This window comes from Pongo abelii, chromosome 23, assembly GCF_028885655.2.
Source record: "Pongo abelii isolate AG06213 chromosome 23, NHGRI_mPonAbe1-v2.0_pri, whole genome shotgun sequence".
In the NCBI taxonomy this organism is placed as follows: domain Eukaryota; kingdom Metazoa; phylum Chordata; class Mammalia; order Primates; family Hominidae; genus Pongo; species Pongo abelii.
In genome coordinates, this window is record NC_085929.1 from 30,940,666 (window position 1) to 30,958,303 (window position 17,638).

At 52.9% G+C, this 17,638-nt stretch overlaps 1 pseudogene; it reads left to right on the top strand.

The window, feature by feature from the left end:
• The first annotated feature begins 5,479 nt into the window (after positions 1 to 5,479).
• On the top strand, positions 5,480 to 11,800 carry LOC112131545 (atrophin-1-like; annotated as a pseudogene).
• Positions 11,801 to 17,638: the final 5,838 nt, after the last annotated feature.

Here is a 17,638-nt window from a genome sequence, read left to right on the forward strand (position 1 = left end):
TCAGGTGATCTGCCCACCTCGGCCTCCCAAAGTGCTGGGATTACAGGCGTGAGCCACCACACCCAGCATAGATTATGTTTTGAATTTGCTATTACAATGAAATGATTAACATCTGTATCCATAGATCTTGTCAACTTGTATGAGTTAACCTGTGCAATAAATTTTTAAAAACAAAATTGTTGACACAAAGGGTATGTGCACTTAAACAATTTTGATAGAGTGTATTAGTCAGGGTTCTGCCAACCAGTAGAACTAATAGGAGATGTATACATATGTATATAGGGGTGTGTGTGTGTGTGTGTGTGTGTGTGTAGATTTATTATGAGGGATTGGTTCATGCAGTTTTTTAGGTTTGTTTCTTTATTTTGAGACAGAGTCTGGCTTTGTCGCCCCGGCAGGTGTGCAGTGGCACAATCTCAGTTCACTGCAACCTCTGTCTCCCTGGTTCAAGTGATTCTCCTGCCTCAGCTTCCCAAGTAGCTGGGATTACAGGCACCCACACCAGGCCCAGCTAATTTTTTTCTATCTTTAGTAGAGACGGGGCTTTTACCATGTTGATCAGGCTGGTCTTGAACTCCTGACCTCAAGTGATTCACCCGCCTCGGCCTCCCGAAGGGCTGGGATTACTGAGCCCGGCCAGGCGTGAGCCACTGTGCCTGGCCAGGTTCATGCAATTTTGGAGGCCAAGAAGTCCCACGATTTGCTGTTAGCTGGGGATCCAGGAAAGCTGGTGGTATAGTTCTAGTCCAAGTCCTAAGGCACAAGAACCAGGAACGCTGATAGCTGAGGACAGGAGAAGGGTGTCTCAGCTAAGGCAGAAAATGATCTCTCCTTTCCTCCACCTTTTTGGTCTATTCAAGCCCCAAGCCTTCAGTGGATTGATGTCCGCCCACATTGGTAAAGGGGCATCTTCTTTAGTCTACCAATTCAAAGGCTAATCTCTTCCAGAAACAACTCACAGACATACCCAGAAATAATGTTTTATCAGCTATGGAGACATCCCCTAGCCCAGTCAAATTGACACGTAAAATTAACCAGCACAGAGATACTGCCAAATACCTACACATTAATGGGATGCTCATTTTCTTCTACCTTTACACTATTATCAATTTTTTTTTTTTTTTTGAGATGGAGTCTTGCTCTATTGTTCAGGCTGGAGTGCAGTGGCGCAATCTCAGCTCACCGCAATCTCCACCTCCTGGGTTCAAGCAATTCTGCCTCAGCCTCCTGAGTAGCTAGGATTACAGGCACACGCCACAATACCTGGTGAATTTTTTTGTATTTTTGATAGACAGGGTTTCACCATGTTGGCCAGGCTGGTCTTCAACTCCTGATCTCAAGTAATCTGTCCACCTTGGCCTCCCAAAATGCTGTGATTACAGGCATGAGCCACTGTGCCTGGCTTTTTCTTTTTTTTTTTTTTTTTTTTTGAGACGGGGTCTGCTGTCTGTCACCCAGGCTGGAGCACAGTAGCACAAACATGGCTCACCGTAATTTCTGCTTCCTGGGCTCAAATGATCTTCCCACCTCAGCCTCCCAAGTAGCTGGGACTACAGGTGCCTGCCATCATGCCCCACTAATTTTTGTATTTTTTGTAGAGACGGGTTCCATCATGTTGCCCAGACTGATCTCGAATTCCTGAGCTCAAGTGGTCCACCTGCCTCGGTCTCCCAAAGTGCTGGGATTACAGGTGTGAGCCACTGCACCTGACACTATCAATTTTTTAAAAATTTTATCTAATGGGTAAAAGTGATACCTTGTTATTATTTAAAATTTTCAATTGTAGTAAAATTTGTAGCTTCTTCAGTTCATAGACATGTATTGCTAGCAACTCTCATGGTAGAAGGGCCTTACTAAACAGATAAAAATAAATTGTGCAGTCATTTTGGGAAACTGAGGTGGGCAGATCACCAGAAGTCAGGAGTTCAAGACCAGCCTGGCCAACATGGTGAAACCCCATCTCTACTGAAAATACAAAAAATTACCCAGGCATGGTGGTACGTACCGGTAGTCCCAGCTACTCAGGAGGCTGAGGCAGGAGAATTACTTAAACTCGGGAGGTGGAGGCTGCAGTGAGCTGAGATTGCACCAGTGCACTCCAGCCTGGGCGACAGAGTGAGACTCCATGTAAAAGGAAAAAAAAAAAGAATAAATTGTGCAATCATGGTATATGTCTGGGCCCTGCTCTTGGAACTCAGTTTTCACACCCTATTATTGCAATCTGCAATCATCTTGCTTTTCAGCACTTGTGCAATGGGAAATTCAGTCTGGCTCTTGAAATAGTGCAGGCAGGCGGTGATCTGTGGACCGTAAATCACTGTGCAGATACTAGATGCTGTGTTTTTCTTAACCCCAAGGTGTGAATTCCTAACTTATGTGGGGTTGCTGGCTCTGAATGCCCACTGTGCCCTGTTTCCCTGGAGACCAGTGTCTTTCTCCATCATTCTTTTTTTTTTTTTTTTTTTTTTTTTTGAGACGAATTCTCCCTCTGTCGCCCAGGCTGGAGTGCAGTAGCGTTATCTCAGCTCAGTGCAACCTCTGCCTCCCGGGTTCAAGCGATTCTCCTGCCTCAGCCTCCTGAGTAACTGGGATTACAGGTGCCTGCCACCACATCTGGCTGAAATTTGTCTTTTTAGTAGAGATGGGGTTTCACCATGTTGGCCAGGCTGTTCTCCAACTCCTGACCTCAAGTGATTCGCCCGCCTTGGCATCCCAAAGTGTTGAGATTACAGACGTGAGCCACACCCCCTGGCCTCTCCATCATCCTTTATCTTCATGTGATTTATGAAAGATACGGAAGCCAATGTAAGTTTCCCCTTGGATGAATAGTAGACTGAAGTTTCAAAAGAGTAGATGGCCTGCCCTCATTGACTTAGAGGTGGAGCTGGGATGAGAGCTGAGCTCCAGGGGATTAGTACTGGGGCCGGATGGGTACTGTTTGCAAAGGGGAGGATCTGGGTCAGACCACCTAGCTCCTGCTTGTCTCAAGACACCTGTTTTCTGAACTTCCTGTAACTGCCTCATCCCCATGCCTGGGAAAGGAGCTTGTCTCATCTTTCAGCTCCCCCCGGTGGCTATGAGGCCTGAGCTGCCCAAGCAGAGGAAACCACATTGTCCCTTCCTCCCGTCCTGCCCCAAGGGCCAGGGGACATAGTGGAGGGTCTGCTGCTGACAGGAGCCTGGACTGCCCTCTCCTCCAAGTCCAGCCAGCTTTCTTGGCTCTACCTGCCTCAAAAGCCCATAGAGGCCGGGCACTGTAACTCACTCCTGTAATCCCAGCACTTTGGGGAGGCTGAGATGGGTGGATCACCTGAGGTCAGGAGTTCGAGACCAGCCTGGCCAACATGGCAAAACCCTGTCTCTACTAAAAATACAAAAATTAGCCAGTCGTGGTGATAGGCGCCTGTAATCCTAGCTACTTGGGAGGCTGAGGCAGGAGAATCGCTTGAACCCGGGAGGTGGAAGTTGCAGTGAGCCAAGATCATTGCACTGCACTCCAGCCTGGGTGACAGAGAGAGACTTCTCAAAAAAACAAAGATGCTATCTTTCTCCTCTTTCCCTATGTCTGTCAGTTCTCTTCCCTGCCTTCCTGCAGGGGAGTTTCATTTTCCTGCACTCTCGAATGCCCCAGGCTTTCATCTCATGCTTTAGCAGGGGAAGCCTCCTGGGAAGGTATCTTGTTGGGTTCACTTAGGTCTCCTGAACCAGTCCCCGCAGCCAGGAGCAGATGAGATGCCCTGGTTGGCCAGGCCTGGTCAGGTGCCCACTTCTGACCCTGGAGGCGGATTGAGTGCAGAGGTGTTCTTCTCAGAAGGAGGCCAGATGGAGGCAGGGCAGGCAGGACCCAAGGTGTCCACCAGCATTTCCTGGCTATGGGTGGGTGCCACTGGGGTAAGAGGCACTTGGGGCACTCTGGAGTGGCCATCCAGTGGGAAGCCAGTGGCCTGAAGCCACCCCGGAGCATGAACCCCACAATCCTAACTTTCCTGGGGCAGAAGTGAGGGTGGGGGGAAGCCTCCAGGCTCCTGCTGGGGGCTACCTGCCTTGGAGGAAGAGTCAGCCCCCAGCCCTGCACTGGCCCAGGACCCTGAAGCTGCTCCCACACCTGTACTCCCAGGGGTTTGAGGCCCCTGTGGTATCCCCTGGTGTGAAGGAGTCAAGAAAATAGAAATCCTTGTGTCCTTGGTCCACAGCCTGGGGTTGGCCCCTGGCACCTCAGCACAGAGTCTGGGACCTTCACAGTGGTAGCAGCAGGCCCCAGAGAGGAAACTTCAGGGAGAATTGGTGGGAAAGAGGCCAATGGCACCAGCTAGGCCGTTTTTTTCTCTTTCTCCACTGCTTGGGGGTAGGCAGGGCCTGGGTCCATATCTGTGCCCACCCACCCCAGTGTCTGTTGTAGTGTATGGGCCACATCCCTTTGAGAGACTGCCATTAGTAAGTGCCTGCTGTGTACCAGGTGTGACCAGCACCAGTGCATGCAGAGATGAGCACTAGCCCTGTGGTATGAGGCAGGACACGCTAGCCCTGTTTGCGTGAGGACTAGCACCCGAGCATGTAGAGATGAGGACGAGCCCTGCGGTTCAGCTGGGAAGACAAATACACCCGCACATGGGTACCACCCACCCACCCCACACTGCCAGTGTGAAGCATGGCACTGCTCTGACCTCTGTGTAGATACTTGGGGGGGGGGGGGGCGGCTGACAGGTACAGATCTGTGCCTGTGTGTGTACCTGCAAATGCCCCTTGCAGTGTGCATGCAGTGTATGTTCATGAGTGCCTGTGAGCACAAGTCTGCATTCTGTGCGTGTGTCCAGTGGGGATTTGTCAGTATATGAGCAGTGTGTGCAGGTGTCTCTGTTGAAGCCTATACACTGTCGCATGTGAGTGTGCATTGTGCATGAGTGTGCAGCACTGTGGTTAGGTGTGTACAGGTGTCTAATATGTATGTCCAGATGCAGATATATGTGTGTACCTGGGTGTCCTGTGCATGTGCGTGCCCATGTGTGCATCCCATGCCCGTGCCCACACGTGTGCATGTACACTTAACATCCATGTGTGCTAGTGGAATGATGTGTGTGGCTGGTTCCTGGCATGTGCCGAGCCATGGTGGAGCAGGCAGGCAAAGGTTCCTGTCTCAGGCAGCCCTCGGGAGTGGGTGTGAAGGGCCCCAGTGCTCAGGCGCCCTTGAGGCTTCCAGCTGGATCTTTCTGTCACTCCTGGGTGTGGCTGCGGGAATCCTTGGGGTGCCTTTGGGTCCCAGGAAGCTGGGGCTGTGTGGGCCGGGCTGCTAACTGGGGCTGTGGAGCAGTCTGTCAGCTGAGCCGTTTCTAGAGCTGTGAGTTCCTCTGGGTATGGGGAAGCTGCCTTCCACAACCTCCTCGGCATATCTTGATGCCTCCTGGCGTGCAGGACACACCTCCCAGCCCTGCAGCCTCACCCATAGGAAGCTCAGGTTGGGGCAGGTGAAGAGGGAGGTGCCATGCTGGACACCCCGCTGTACCACGGCCCTCTTGCAGACAGCCCCAGGGACATCGCTGGGAGCTGGGGTTCTGCAGCCACAACCATGTTTGGCTGGAAGTGCAGCGTCTCCTTTGGGGGCTTTGGATGGTGGGTGCCAGGCGGGAGAGTAGTCGAATGATGGGAGAGGACTTAGAAGTGAAGTCTTGTTAAGTGCATTGGTGGCCAGGGGAACAGAGGAGCTTGGGCTGTGCCTGAGAGCAGGGTCTGCCGATGCCCTGGGAAGTCGAGATGCAGGATCCTGGTGGGGACATCAGAGACTGTAAGCCTTCCCCCACTGTCCCTGGGCACAATCTGCTGGCAAATCCCGGAGGTCTGCACCTTGTGTGACTGCAGTTGAATGTGTATGTCTATGTGTCCGCAGGTTTTCGCGCGCGTGTGTGTGTGTGTGTCTGAGCCTGTGTGTGCAGGCCTGTGTATGTGGCTGTGACTGCCAGTCTGTGACCATGTGTGAGGTGTATGCATGTGGACACCCATGCACTCTGTGTCTGAGTAGCTGCCTGTCTGCACCTCTGGCCTTCTGTATCTGTGTGTGCTCATGTCTGTGTGTGCTCATGTCTGTGTGTATGCGTGTGTGATGCTCCTAGTCTATGCCATGGGTGTGGCCTTGTGGTGGGGGAGTCTGTGACCTGCTAAACGTCTGGTCTGCCCGCTCTCTTGGGGGTGGGTTGTGAGAGGAGGTCTCCCACCTGCACCCCAGGCAGTCCACCCTAGCTGTGTCCTAGCCTGAGCAGCTTCATCTGTCCCCAGCCTCCTGTCTGGCCTTCTGGCCACTCTTGCCTCTGAGCTTCTGTCTGGGATGAGGGATGTGCTCTTTCCTCCCCGGGGGACAGAAAGTAGGCACATGGAAGCCAAAGGTTTGTCTCTGGTTCCCAGCACTGGCAGTTTCTCCGCAGCTGGCGAACAGAGTCTGGTGGTTTTCATGATCGGTTTCCTTTCAGCTCCTGGGCTGGGGGCATTGTCAGACTGGGAGAGGGTTCTAAGGGAGGTGGCCAGGGGTGGCCCGGTGTGGAAAATGGTGGACTAATGGGGGTGGCACAAAGGGCGAGGGAGAGAGGGGCTGTGTTCCTCAGTAATTTTTTGCTTCCAAGTGTGTGTGGCTTTTTATTTCCTCCTTCCTCCTCTTCAAAAGCACTTTGCCATCCATCCTCTGGCAGGGAGGGACCATGGGCACTGTATATTTGGCAGACGGGATGGTGCAGATGAGAAGATGGCACAGTGTGGCTTGTGTCTGCTCTCGGGCCCTCCCTGATGCCTGGGCCTGGGAGCTGCTGCCCTGAGGGTAGGGGCCAGTGTACGGGAGGCAGCAGAGGAGTTGGCTTCTGGTTGGGAGGGGTGTGTGTGTCTGGGCTGGGAGCCATGCAGGGCAGGGCCCAGCAATGAGACTGTGCCCTCTGAGGCCCGCCTTTCTCTGGGAGGTGTGGAGCAGATGAGAGGCTTGTCTTCACAAAGCTCCCTGAGGACGGGTCCAGGTCTCAGCCTAGCTTCATTCCATATGAAGCCCCCTGTGTTGAGACTCACTGCTCCAGAGTCCAAGGCAAAGCCGGGCCTGAGGTTTGAATCTGTGCAGGTGAGGAGTAAGACAGGAGTGTGGCTGGCCAGGGCTGCCTTCAAGGCAAAGCCGAAGGTGAAGGAAGAGCCCTAGGATGTCCCAGAGGTCCCCATGTGCTGACTCAGTGTCCACTGGACTGTGGGTTCCAGGAGGGCAGGCCCTGCCCCATCACGTTCACGTGGAAGCCTGGGATGTCACACAGGCTCAGTCGATGCTTGCGGACTGGACTCATCAAGGTCTTTTGCACACAGCAGGTGTCTGCTTGGGGCCCATTGAGGTTGAGGGGGTGGCGGGGCCTTCCGGGCTTGGAAGGTTAGGGCATGGTTCGGGGACCGGGGCTGCTGTGACCGTGGTGCCTGTGGACGTTGTGGTGGGCAGGGCTGACCAGAGCTCAGAGGTCCATGCCCAGGAGCCCAGGTTCCAGCGCTGACTCCACCTTGACCATTGAGGAACTGGAATGGGACACTTCCTCTCTCTGGGTCTCAGTTTCCCCATGTGTCAGTGGGGGATTTCTGCCTTACCCACAACACAGGGCTGTTGTAAGAATTGAGATTCCTTGAGGAAATGTAAAACCTGAGTACTTACTGTTAGGGGTTGCCATTGGGTGGCTCTGGGTTACACGCATTAGAGCAGAGGCTGGGGCTCTGAGTCCTGCTCAGATCTGGGGGTCTGTGGGTTAAATGGGGGAAGAGGAGGGTCTGCATCTCAAAGCGGGTGGGGATTCCAGGGTGAGACCCTCAGAGACCAGTAGTGGAAGTCCCAAGGAAGGGACTGAAGAGGGCATGTGGGGAAGAAACTGGGAGAGACGTGGGCCAGGCCCCTCGGGGTGCCACTTGCTTTGCTGTTGGAACTGAGATCAGAAGGTGCTGGGAGTTTACTCAGAGTGAAAGGACCCCGCCCCTAGCTCAGAGCCTTAGGGTGATTTGTGGTTTGGCCCAGCTCCATGTCCGACTCCCCTGCCCTGCCCTGCCCTGCGCTCCTTCCTTTCCCTTCCCCACCCCTCCCCTCCCCGCCCGCCCCGCCCCCTGGAGTTGTGCATGTAGGAAGCTTGAGGCATAGCTGAGCTGGCCAGACAAGGGTGCCGGAAAGAGCCTCCAGGGTTTCCAGCATCCTGGAGCTAGTGGCAATTTTAGTGAAGCTGATAGTGATGGCGACACTGATGATAGCATTGGTGACATCGACAGTGATAGTGACACGAGTAGTGATGTGACAAAGGCAGCGTCAGTGCTGGTGGCAGTGCTGACAGTGGTGGTCATGACCCTTCCACAAGAGGAGATGCTGACAGTGGGAGTGCTCCGCCAGCAAAGCCGCCTACCACTGCAGTGGGTAGTGGGAACCTACCTTCTGCTCCACCACCAGCCAGCTTCCCCCATGTGATCCCGAGCTTGCCTCCCCTACCTGCCCTGAGACCCCACAACAATGCATCAGCCTCTCCCCCTGGCCTGGGGGCCCAACCACTACCTGGTCATCTGCCCTCTCCCCATGCCATGGGGCAGGGTATGAGTGGACTTCCTCCTGGCCCAGAGAAGGGCCCGACTCTGGCTCCTTCACCCCACTCTCTGCCTCCTGCTTCCTCCTCTTCTGCCCCAGCTGCCACCATGAGGTTTTCTTACTCATCTTCTAGTAGTAGCCCTGCAGCAGCCTTCTCTTCCAGTTCTTCCTCCTCTTCCTCTGCCTCCCGGTACCCAGCTTCCCAGGCATTGCCCAGTTACCCCCATTCTTCCCCTCCCCCAACAAGCCTGTCTGTCTCCAATCAGCCCCCCAAGTATACTCAGCCTTCTCTCTCATCCCAGGCTGTGTGGAGCCAAGGTCCCCCACCACCTCCTTCCTATGGCCGCCTCTTAGCCAACAGCAATGCCCATCCAGGCCCCTTCCCTCCCTCTACTGGGGCCCAGTCCACTGCCCACCCACCAGCCTCAACACATCACCATCACCACCAGCAACAACAGCAACAGCAGCACCAGCAGCACAGAAGCTCTGGGCCCCTCCTCCTGGAGTATTTCCCTACCCCCTGGAGGGCGGTAGTTCCCAGCATGCACACCCTTATGCCATGTCTCCCTCCCTGGGGTCTCTGAGGCCCGACCCACTAGGGCCAGCACACCTGCCTCACCTCACAGCTAGGTGTCCTACAGCCAAGCAGGCCCTGGTGGCCCACCAGTCTCTTCCTCTTCCAACTCTTCATCTTCCACTTCTCAAGGGTCCTACCCGTGTTCACACCCCTCCCCTTCCCAGGGCCTTTAAGGGGGCGTCCTACCCCTTCCCACCGGTGCGTATGGTCACCACCTCTTCAGCTACCTTTTCCACTGTTATTGCCACCGTGGCTTCCTTGGCTGCAGGCTATAAAACAGCCTCCCTACCTGTGCCCCCACTGTACGGAAAGAGAGCCCCGTCCCCATGGGCCTACAAGACAGCCACCCCATCTGGATACAAGCCTGGGTTGCCTGCCTCCTCCCAAACGGGGTCCCCACCGGGCTATCGAGGCACCTCACTACCTGCAGGCCCAGGGACCTTCAACCTGGGCTCGCCCATCATGGGACCTGGGCCCATGCCACCTGTGGAGCCCTCAGGCCTGCCATCTCTGCCACCACCACCTGCGGCCCCTGCCTCAGGGCCTCCTCTGAGCACCATGCAGATCAAACAGGAGCTGGCTGAGGAGTATGAGAGCCCAGTGCCCCCAGCCCACAGCCCCTCGCCCCCTCCCAAGGTGGTAGATGTGCCCAGGCATGCCAGTCAGCCTGCCAGGTTCAACAAACACCTGGATCGTGGCTTCAACTCATGCATGCACAGTGACCTGTACTTCATGCTGCTGGAGGGCTGCAAGCTGGCCAAGAAGCAGACAGACCTGGTGGAGAAGGTGTGGTGGCGAGGCCAAGCAGCACCCACGAAGAAAAAGAGCGCCTGCCTGCAGGAACGCGAGAAAGAGCACGAGCGTGAGAAAGAGCGCGAGCTCGAACACAGCGTGAAGTTGGCACAGGAGGGTTGTGCTCCGGTGGAGTGCCTATCTCTGGGCTCAGTGCCCCATCGGCCTCCATTTGAACCAGGCAGTGCAGTGGCTACAGTGCCCCCCTACCTGGGTCCTGACACTCCAGCCCCGCACACTCAGTGAATATGCCCGGCCTCCTGTCATGTCTCCTGGCAATCACAACCATCCATTCTACGTGCCCCTGGGGGCAGTGGACCTGGGGCTCCTGGGTTACAGCGTCCCGGCCCTGTACAGCAGTGATCCAGCTGCCTGGGAGAGGAAACGGGAAGCCTGTGAACGAGACCTCCATGACTGCCTCAAGCCTGGCTTCGAGGTGCAGCCTAGAGCTGGAACCCCTTACATGGGGTCCCTGGGCCAGACTTGGATAACTTTCCCCAACATGGGGGCCTGGCTCTGCAGCCTGGCCCACCTGGCCTGCACCCTTTCCTTTTTCATCCGAGCCTGGGGTTCATCTGAGCCTGGGGCCCCTGGAGCCAGAATGTCTAGTGCTGGCAGCTGGGACAGCCCTGCGGCCTGACATGTCCTATGCTGAGCAGCTGGCAGCTGAGAGACAGCATGCAGAAAGAGTGGCGGCCCTGGGCAATGACCCACTGGCTCAGCTGCAGATGCTCAGTGTGACTCTCCATCACCACCAGCACTCCCACTTCCACTCACACCTGCGCCTGCACCAGCAAGATGCTATCCATGCAGCCTCTGCCTCGGTGCACCGTCTCACTGAACCCCTGGCCTCAGGGTCTCACCTGACCCGGATCCCCTATCCAGCTGGGACTCTCCATAACCCCCTTCTTCCTCACCCTCTGCACGAGAACGAAGTTCTTTGTCACCAGCTCTTTGCTGCCCCTTACCGGGACCTTTCGGCCTCCCTTTCTGCCCCGATGTCAGCAGCTCATCAGCTGCAGGCCATGCACGCACAGTCAGCTGAGCTGCAGCACTTGGCACTGGAACAGCCGCAGTGGCTGCGTGACCATCACCTGCTGCACAGTGTGCGGCTGCCTGTCAGGAGGATGACTACAGTCACCTGAAGAAGGAAGGCGACAAGCCACTGTAGAACCTGCGATCAAGAGAACACCATGGCTCCTACATTGGACCTTGGAGTACCCCCCCACACTCCCCCCGCCCTTCCCTTGGCCTGCCACCCAGAGCCAAGAGGGTGCTGCTCAGTTGCAGGGCCTCCGAAGCTGGACAGAGAGACGGGGTGAGGGAGAGACAGACAGAAGGTCAAGGCCTCGTGTGGTGTTCAGAGGTGGGGAGGAGGCGAGGGTAGGGACAGAAAGTGCACAGAATCTTGGACCAGGTCTCTCTTCCATGTCCCCACTGCCTTCCCCCCCCCCGGCCCCATGCCCAATCCCCATGGCCACCGCCCCTACCCCACCCCGTTGGTGTGATTATTTCATCTGTTAGATGTGGCTGTTTTGCATAGCATCATTTGCTACCCCTGACCCTCCGCGATCCCTGTGTGCGCGCCCCCTCTGCACAATGTATGCCCCTTGTCCCTTCCCAACATTAATAATTTATATATAAATGATTATATGATGCTCTTAAAAGAACATCCGAACCAAAACCAACCGAACAAAAACATCCTGTCAACTTCCCAGAAACAAGAAAAAAAAAAAAAAAGAGAGAAAGAAAGATAATTGTATTTCCTATCACTTTAATTTTTATGTGAAGTCCCAATCCTCTCAGTGACTTTCTGACATTCCCCACCTACTAGGACCTGACTAAACACCCCAGGGTGTGTGTGTGCATGTGTGTGGTGTCAGCCGCTCATCAAGTCATTTGTTGCCAGCTATGTCAGCATGGGCAGCCTGGCCCTGGGGCTTTCTGAGGCTTCCATGCCAGACTCAGGGTCAGGGAATTGCCTGCCTCAGTTTACCGTGTGTCTCTTGGTCCATCTGCTGAGGTCCTAAGCAGGCACAGCACTCTTCTAGAACCTCTGACCTCTCTCCCCTCACCACCTTCATTCCTTTCTCCTCTATGTTTCTGGCGAAACTGTTTTTTCTGCATCCTGACCCCCTTTTTCCTTTGAGACTTAACCAAAGTATAGCCGACTTCCAGCTGCATCCTTTCCTTGGGGCAGTGAGTACTGGCTAGCCGCCTGCTCCAATGGAGTGAATTGAAAAAGAGGGAAATTCTAGGAGGAAAAAAGCATTGTCCTCTAGCTCAAAACATTCTCCCGGCACATGTGAATTAGCTGATACGTGGAAAGTTTTTCCAATGAGTTGCCCTCCTTCTGAGGCAGCTTCTCTGGGTTGTCACTCCCCCATCTCGGCAGAAGGTTTTTCCTGCCTGGTCTCCCTCTGTCATGCCATTCAGTTGCCAGCACTGGTTGTGTATCCCCTGGATGCAGGTTCCTGGGCAAAGTACAGCCAGTCTTAAGGGTTGGCATAGAAAAGGGTCAAAATAAGAGGCTTCCCACTTTGGTTGCTTTTTCTCAGAAAGATGAGGCTGGGCAGTTAGCAGAGCTGGGATGGAGGACAGACTGTTCCTGCCCTTTCAGAGCTTTCAGTTTCTCTGTTGAGCTGATGCCAGGAGGCCAGGCACGGTGGCTCATGCCTGTAATCCCAGCACTTTGGGAGGCCGAGGCAGGCGGATTGCCTGAGGTGAGGAATTTGAGACCAGCCTGGCCAACATGGTGAAACCCTGTCTCTACTAAAAATAGAAAAAATTAGCCGGGCGCAGTGAGCCGAGATCGTGCCCCTGCACTCCAGCCTGGGCAATAAGAGTGAAACTCCATCTCAAAAAAAAAAAAAAGTCTAGAGCTGATTCCAGAAGTACCATGGAGCAGTCCTGAAAGACTTACCTGCAGGAGGTGGCCTCTAAAGCAGCTCTTAAAGATGGGGCAGGACAGTGGGACCCCCATGTCTGTGCTGGCTTGGCATGGTGTGTGCATCAGTGCAGACACCATTCAATCTGGAGCTGTCAGGGCAAGTCACCCAGGGCAAGATGCTTGCCTTCTCTGGGCTTTAGGTTTCTATATCTTTTGTCCATTGGGCACAATAATGTCTGGCTTTTCTAGAGCACATTTGCATACTGAGTGAGATGCCAGGCATGAAGCAGAGTTACTAAGGTGTGTAGAGTGGTAAGAGTGTTCTTTTGGTGCTGTTTGGGGACATCTAGTTCAATCTCACAAGCATTTATCCAGGGAGGGCCTGTTTGTAAATACAATATTTGTAACCTGGAAGTGACACCAGTTACAGGGTAGAGTGAAAAGCTGGGGGCATGGGCCAGTGTTGAGATTGGGACCCCAGTGGGGTCTCTGGGTGATATCTGGGAAGGTGACATTGGGATGATGGCTTGGTACAGTATGCAATACTGTGTTTCTAGTTTTGTTGTTTAAGATTCCTTTGATTGCAAGAAATGAAAACCCAGTGTCATCTGGTTAAGCAAAAGATGGAATTTATGGGAAAGAAAGCAGGGTGCCCCAGGGAGCCCAAGGGAGGAAGCAGAGCTGGAGCTCAGGAGCAGCTGAACTAGGAACTGGAAACCTGTTGCCATCAAAATCCCAGCTAGCTTCTTCGCAGACATTGATAAGCTGATCCTGAGATTCACGTAGATGTTCAAAGATAATCCTGAAAAAGAAGAACAAAGTTGGTGGACTCATTCTTTCTGATTTCAAAATGTATTGTGGCCAGGCACGGTGTCTCACACATATAATCCCACTTTGGGAGGCTGAGGCAGGCGGATCATTTGAGCTCAGGAGTTTGCGACCAGCCTGGCCAACGTGGTGAAAACCCGACTCTACTAAAAATATAAAAATTAGCCAGGCGTGGTGGTGCACACCTGTAGTCCCAGTTACTTGGGAGGCTGAGGTAGGAGAATCACTTGAACCCAGGAGGTGGAGGTTGCAGTGAGCTGAGATCACACCATTATACTGCAGCCTGGGTGACACAGTGAGACAGTCTCAAAAAAAAAAAAGTATTGCAAAGCAATGATAATTAAGATAGTGTGGTACTCACATGAAGATGTACAGACATATTGATCTAGTAGAATTCAGAGTTCAGAAATAAGCCCTTGCATTTCTGGTGAATTGATGAGGCAGCCAAGTCCCCACTGTTGGGGCTCCTGAGTCACCAAGATGCCTCCTCCCTCTACCTCTGCTGAGTGAGGCATCTCTCCTTCTACAGCAGCTCACTGCATTCACTGCCACATAGCAGATACTCCTGGGCTGCATCCGATGCTCTCTGGTTGCCTTGGCTCCCTCCCCAGGGACCTGGTGTCCTTGACACCTCCCCAGGCGTCCCTGAGGCATGCAGCTCTGACGATAGGGGCCTGGCTTCACCATTATTAAGCATTGACTGTGTGCTAAGGCTTCATTGCACTGTTTTCCTGAGGCTTTGCAACCACCTCATGAAGCAGGTACCATTATTCGCTGCATTTTACAGACGAGAAAATGGAGACCCGGAGAGTTTAGGAAACTCATTCAAGGTCTTCAGTGAGGAAGTCACAGAGTTGGGATTTGAATCTGGGTCTGTGCTTTGTGGGTGGAGCTGAGTGGGTTCTCAGCACCTGCCTCCCACCCTGCTTCCCCATTTTCTTTCTCTGATGTCAGGGGCTGTGTATATAGAGTCTGTGGCCGGAGAATGTACCTGTGCCTCCACAACACCATGGGTGAGAAGGCCCCTGGTTTGCTGGGGCCCATCCCCTTGCTGGAGGCCCAGATTGAATGGGATCTGTGGTGCCTTGATGAGTTGGACACTCAGAAGCAAGGATTTACTTAACGGAAGTGTAGGGGTAGAGGGGCCATGGAGCCACACTGGAACGCTGGAGAGGAGGTGGCAACAGTACCCTGCAGGAGAAGGAGGCTTACGTGTGGGATATACCCCCAGGTTAACACATGGGCAAATCGTTACCCTTTCTGGGTCAGTTTCCCTGTCTGTAAAACGGGAGGGTTGGATTAGCGTCCAGCCTGCTCTTTTTTATCCTTGACATTCTAGGAATTTGCATTCATGGCTTGGGTCCTTTAGATTTTCATCCTATCCCAGTTCTGGAGATACAGGTTCTGCCCTGAGTGTCCCTGGGGGAAGCCACAGTTTAAAGCCCAAATGCATTTCCTTTGCAGATTGAGCCCAGCCAGCTAATTCCCTTGGGCTAGTTTAGGGGTTTTTTCTGCCAGTCTCAAACCCAGGGTCAAGTTCTAAGAACTCCGTCCCTTGGGAGGCCTAGAATCTGGCAGTTGAGTGGGAAGAGGATTGACCTTGCAGACAGTTTCTGCCACCTAGACATACCACCTGAGAAATAACTTCATGATAGAAAGGACCATGTTGGTTGAGGTGGTGTTTCACATGTGTAATCCCAGCACTTTGGGAGGCCGGGGTGGGCAGATTGCTTGAGCCCAGAAGTTTAAGATGAGCTTGGGCAACCTGGCAAAACCCCATCTCTACAAAATATACAAAATATACAAAAACTAGCAGGGTGTGGTCTCAGTTACTAAGGAGGCTGAAGTGGGAGGATTGCTTGAGCCCAGGAGGTTGAGGCTGCAGGGAGCTGTGGTCGCATCACTGCATCCCAGCCTGGGTGACAGAGCGAGACCCCATCTGAAAAAAAAAGAAAGGTCCATCTCATCTGGGCTTCTGCCTCAGTTCCTACCCCATTCACTATGCCACGGAATCCTTCACCATCCACCTGACCTTAAATTAAATTAAATTAAATTAAATTAATTAAATTACCCGGGCGTGGTGACTCATGCCTGAAATCCCAGCACTTTGGGAGGCCGAGGCAGGTGGATCATCTGAGGTCAGGAGTTCAAGACCAGCCTGGCCAACATATCTAAACCCCGTTTCTACTAAAAATATAAAAATTAGCCAGGTATACTGGTGCAGGCCTGTAATTCTAGCTACTGGGGGGCTGAGGCAGGAGGATTGCTCAAACCCGGGAGGCGGAGGTTGCAGTGAGCCAAGATCATGATACTGCACTCCAGCCTGGGTGACAAGAATGAAACTCTGTTAAAAAAAAAAAAAAAAAAAAAAAAAGGAAAGAAAAAAAAGAGAAGATAACCAACCTGCACAAAAATTAGAAGACTAGTACAATGAACACCTGTATGCATCTAGATTCACCACTTTTCACATTTTGCCCCAGGTATTCTCTCTCTCTCTCTCTCTTTCTTTCTTTCTCTTTCTCTCTCTCTTTCCCTCTATAGTGACAGTAAGGTAGAGAAAGTAAGCTGCAGACATCATGGCACTTCACAACTAAATCCTTCAGCAGGTGTTGACCCCAAATAATGTCATTCTCTAACCTAACTGCAATATTATTATTTCACATAAGAACATTGATATTAATTTAATAATATAACCTATTATACAGTCCATATCTAAATGTCTCCAGTTGGCCCCTAATTGGAGCATGGACTGTATGTTAGATTACATTATTAACTTATTTTTTGTTTCATGAGACGGAATTTCGCTCTGTGGCCCAGGCTGGAGTGCAATGGAGCAATCTTGGCCCACTGCAGCCTCTCCCTCCCTGGTTCAAACAATTGTCCTGCCTCAACCTCCCAAGTAGCTGGGATTACAGGCGCTTGCCACCATGCCTGGCTAAATTTTTTGTATTTTTAGTAGAGACAGGATTTTACCATATTAGCCAGGCTGGTCTTGAACTCTTGACCTCAGGTGATCCACCCGCCTCGGCTTCCCAAAGTGCTGGGATTACAGGCGTGAGCCACCGTGAACTTACTGTTAATGGTCACTCATTGTACATGGTTGTCACATTTCTTTTGTCTCTTTAAATACAGAACAGAGCTGGGTGTGGTGAACTGTAGTCCCAGCTCTTCAGGAGGCTGAGGTGGGAGGATCATTTGAGCCCAGGAGTTTAAGGCTGCAGTGAGCTATGATCACACCACTGCACTCCAGCCCGGGTGACAGAGTATGAACCTATCTCCAAATAAATACAGAACAGCAGACCTGGCAAACCACTGGCGAGGTGTGTTGGTGCATCTGGGTGTGTTTGATGTTAGGAGGTAGCTCCAGGGGCTCCTCCTGGGAAGGTGTGCCATAGCCCCTTTGGGGGGGTGCTCCCTGCAGGAGAATGAGTGGTGTGGCCGGCTCCCTTGCCTGAAGCTGTTATTTTGTTCCCTCTTGTGTTTCCTTGCTCATGGGTAGAGGTCTCCTGTGTTCACTAACTAGGTTACTAGTGACAGAAACCTCACTCAAACTGGCTTAAGGAAAAAAAACTAAAGGAAAAACAAAGTCCATGAAAACTTGTGTAATTGGTAAGGTTAAGAACACTGGCTTTGGCTGAGTGCGGTGGCTCAAGCCTGTAATCTCAGAACTTCGGGAGGCCGAGGCGGGCAGATCACCTGAGGTCAAGAGTTCAAGACCAGCCTGGCCAACATGGTGCGTGGTGGCAGGCACCTGCATTCCCAGCTACTCAAGAGGCTGAGGCACGAGAATCGCTTGAACCCGGGAGGTGGAGGTTGCAGTGAGCTGAGATCACACCACTGTACTCCAGCCTGGGTGATAGTGATAGAGGGAGCCTCAGTCTCCAAAAAAAAAAAAAGTGGTTTCAGGCCCAGCTAGATCAGGCAGGTGCAGCAACATCAGACCATCTATTTGTCTCTATCTCTTGGCTCTACTTTCTGCATTCATTTCATT